This window comes from Panulirus ornatus, chromosome 42 (assembly GCF_036320965.1).
Source record: "Panulirus ornatus isolate Po-2019 chromosome 42, ASM3632096v1, whole genome shotgun sequence".
Lineage (NCBI taxonomy): Eukaryota > Metazoa > Arthropoda > Malacostraca > Decapoda > Palinuridae > Panulirus > Panulirus ornatus.
The window spans coordinates 28427036-28431455 of NC_092265.1; the positions used below are offsets into that span (position 1 = coordinate 28427036).

General features: G+C 41.2%; 1 non-coding gene across 1 annotated transcript; it reads right to left on the reverse strand.

Annotated features, from left to right (window-relative positions):
* Positions 1 to 2071: 2071 nt before the first annotated feature.
* TRNAV-CAC (transfer RNA valine (anticodon CAC)) lies at positions 2072 to 2143 on the reverse strand. The gene has a single exon. It is a non-coding gene; the product is annotated as a tRNA-Val (tRNA).
* Positions 2144 to 4420: the final 2277 nt, after the last annotated feature.

Sequence of the window (4420 nt, forward strand, 5' to 3'; positions counted from 1 at the left end):
CCTTTCCACTGTCTTTGTCTTTCATACTCTATCATTCTTACTTGCTTGCCATTATTACACTTAAGTTCACTTGAGAACTTATCGTGTTTCATTTTCTTCGTGGACTCATGGTAATATATATATATATATATATATATATATATATATATATATATACATATATATACATATATTCGAACTAAGAGGATATGAACGCGCGCTTTCATAGAACATTCAAACCTCGAACAGCCAGGATTGAACCCGGGACCCCTGTGCAACAGGCGGGAGAGCTACCGCTAGGCTATGATCGCCGCTGATAGGGAAATAACTATTCGAATACTATGTACTCGAATACCCTTCGTCTCACGTTGGTGAGCAACTGGGTCTACACCGGTCTTTTCCTGCCTGTTGCACAGGGGTCCCAGGTTCGATCCTGGCTGTTGGAAGCTTGTATGATATATATATATATATATATATATATATATATATATATATATATACGAATAAAGTGTATATGAACGCGCACCTTCATAGAACATACAAAGCTCCATCAGCCAGGATCGAACGTGGGACCCCTTGTGCAAGAGGCAGGCATGCTAACCGCTGGGCTAAGGGACTGTATAATAGGAAACAACTATTCGAAATACTAAATACTCGAATACCCTTCGTCTCACTATGGTGAGCAACGGGGTCTATCGGTTGTTTCTGAACAGAACACATAGCCAGCTGAGAGCGTTTTACCGAACCTGACTGTACAACGCGGAGTTATATGAATACGAATAAAGTGTATATGAACGCGCACCTTCATACAACATACAAAGCTCCATCAGCCAGGATCGAACCTGGGGCCCCTTGTGCAAGACCCCTTGTGCAAACACTCTCAGCTGGCTATGTGTTCTGTTCAGAAACAACCGATAGACCCCGTTGCTCACCATAGTGAGACGAAGGGTATTCGAGTACTTAGTATTTCGAATAGTTGTTTCCTATTATACAGTCCCTTAGCCTAGCGGTTAGCATGCCTGCCTCTTGCTACTTGATGTTCAATATAAAATTTTAACATATACATTCATCTTCACTAGAGAATAATTTTCATTGCACCTTAATCTTAATTACTCCTTGTTTCAGCTACATCCGTATCTTCCATTCATTCTTATATCTTATATTAGTTACATCATTGCAATATCTCTATATCTTCTCTGTTCCGTCTTTTGAAAAATTGAAAATGAGAGTAAAGGATTTCCGGCCTTTTGCTCCCTCCCCTTTTAGTTGCCTTGTACGACACGCAGGGAATACGTGGCAAGTATTCTTTCTTCCCTATCCTCAGGGATAACAGCATCTGGTGTTCCCAGACGGTCACCCATCCAAGTACTAACCAGACCCAACGTTGCTTAACTTTTCTGATCGGACGATATATATATATATATATATATATATATATATATATATATATATATATATATATATATATATATATATATATATATATATAAGACTGAAAACAATGAATTTCCCAAATAACAAAAATGAAGGCGCCGGGGTTTGAACCCGGGTCCTCTCGCATGCCAAGCAAGCGCTCTACCACTGAGCTACGCCCCCAAGAACATATTTTGTGACATAGTATTATATGAAGCACTGAGATTACCACGGCAAAATAGTGTTTGACCGACTGTTGCCGACTAGCCGGCAAAATAACCACAGGGTAAATCTCCATGTTGCTGTCGTGTTTTCCTCTCAATTTTCCACGAAGAAATGTTTTACTTTTTTATTGTCGTTGCAATAGACTGGAACTAAGCAATAGACTGGAACTAAGCTGACCTGGTATGAGGTCAGAGCCCTCATTATCATCCCTGCTAACTACCGTTCGTTCCACAACCGATGTCCGGCCCATGTTAACTCTGATGTGCCCAGCAGTTGGAGGAGGATCGCCAGAAGCTTCTGGAAGATTTCAAGGACGTCTTGGTGGACCTGACCCTTTCAGATAAGGTCGAAAACCCCAATTTATTGTGAAGATCTTCACTATAACGTTGGACGAACATACTGAATGTTGCACACATGTGATGCGGACAAAATGAAAAAAGAAAAAGACAAAAATTGTCTGGTGTGGGTCTCGAACCCACGACCTTGAGTGTGTGAGACTCACGCTCTACCACTGAGCTAACCAGACAATAGAAAAATACGTCTGTTTCTTCAATATGAATTAATGAAAATCTTTGCGAGGCAGCGTTTAGAAAAGAGAGATGTCTTTGACGAAATTTACTTGTCTGGCTCCTTCTTCTGTTCCTCATTATCGAAAGTAAACATACTGAAGGATATACATATAAAAGGTTTGTGTTTCAGAGATGAACCACAAAGGATATCGTTAAATTAACTGACATTAAAATTTGTCAATTAAGTGAATCATTTTGTACAATAGCTGTAATTTGACAGAGTTAAAAGTTCGCAATTTCATTACAATTCTAATTTAAAAGTTTCAGATTCAATGATGGTTTGCACAAGTTTAACGTACATTTAAGGTTTCTGTTTATATGACGCATCTTAAAGGACTCTGTTAAAATAACGCAGCAGGAAGGTTTACGTTCAAATGACGGTGGTTAAATGTTTATTGATGAATGGTAGATTTAGATGGTAGATTTACTGTGTCTTCACCAACAATTGGAAAACAGTGACCGCCCCACGGTATCTTCACTACCACTGAGGTTACACTAACTGCATTACTATATCATTAAAATCATGATCAGAATATCTTCCTTACTGTATCTTCACCAACAATTGGAAAACAGTGACCACCTCACGGTATCTTCACTACCACTGAGGTTACACTAACTGCATTACTATATCATTAAAATCATGATCAGAATATCTTCCTTACTGTATCTTCACCAACAATTGGAAAACAGTGACCACCTCACGGTATCTTCACTACCACTGGGATTACAATAACTTCACAACTATATCCTTAAAATTCTATTAGAGTTACTGTATCTTCATAAACAACAGGACAACAGTTACTGTTATACTGTATCTTCACTACCATTGAAATTACAATAAATGCATTACTATATCCATAAGACTGGATTAGAATAACTTTCTTAATATATCTTTAATAACAACTGGACAACAGCGACCGCTCAACTGTATCTTCACTACTACGTAGATTACAGTAACAGCATTTCTATATCCTTGATACTCGATTCAAATAACTTCCTGATTATATCTTCACTACCAACTGGAGTATAGTCACTTTATTCATATACCTCCAATACAGTGTCTTACATTGCCAGTAGTGTACATATAACAAATATATATTAATATATTCCCAGTCTGGGTTGTCATACACACAGTACGTAAAGAAGAGGTAATTTCTTATATTTGCTCTCGTTCTCCCAGTCTCCCCAAAGATCCAATACCAAACGTCATTGACCAAAGAAAGTCTCAGTCTATCTTTCGTGATTTTTGTTTGAAACATATAACTTCACTACTGTGTGAGAGTTGAAATTCACCATATTTCCGTAAGTATCCAGGATATACTTTGTAATGACTGGCTTTCATTTTGTTCAGGTTAAGAGTTGGAGATTATCGATAGTAATGACAGACACAATCGATCATATGGAAAGGCCAAGGGTTTTGGAAATGGAACCAAAGCCCCAAAGAGATTCCCGAAGAAGACGACGACGACCACGACGACCACGATCACACAACCAGCAGAGAGTGGACCATTCCACATATACCCAGGATTATGAAATAGGAGAACAACACACGACCATGGAGGTTCCAGAAGAAACTGCAATGGTGCCTGACATGGGGCCATTCCCATCATACCCTGACATGGTACCATTCCAACCACACTCTGACATGGTAGTATTCCCACAATCCCCTCACATGTTCCAGGGTCATATAGAAAGTCCAGGGGTTTTGGAAATGGAACCTACGCCCCAAAGAGATCCCCGAAGAAGACGACGACGACGACGACGACGACCACGCCACCAGCAGAGCGTGGACCAATCCACATGTCCCCAGGGTTATGAAATAGGAGAACAACACACGACCATGGAGGTTCCAGAAGAAACTCCAATGGTGCCCTTGGAGGTTCTCCCACCACCCCCTCCGGAAGAAGTAGTGCCACCACCCCGTCCCCGGGAACTTCCTACACCAACCTGTTCCCAGGAACTTCTCCCTCTACCCCGTTCCGAGGAAATTCTCCCTATACCCCGTCCACTGGTTCTACTCCCACTACTCCGTTCTCGCCAACTTCCACCACCCCTTACCCCGGAACTTCTCCCACCACCCACTCCCTTGGTTATCATCCCACCATCCCGTCCCCTGGCTCTCCTCCCACCAACCAGAACCAGTCACCTGGATCTCCTCCCACTACCTTTTCCCCTGCTTCTCCCAGCACCCCGTCTCTTGGCTCTACTCCCACCACCCCGTCTATTGGCTATAC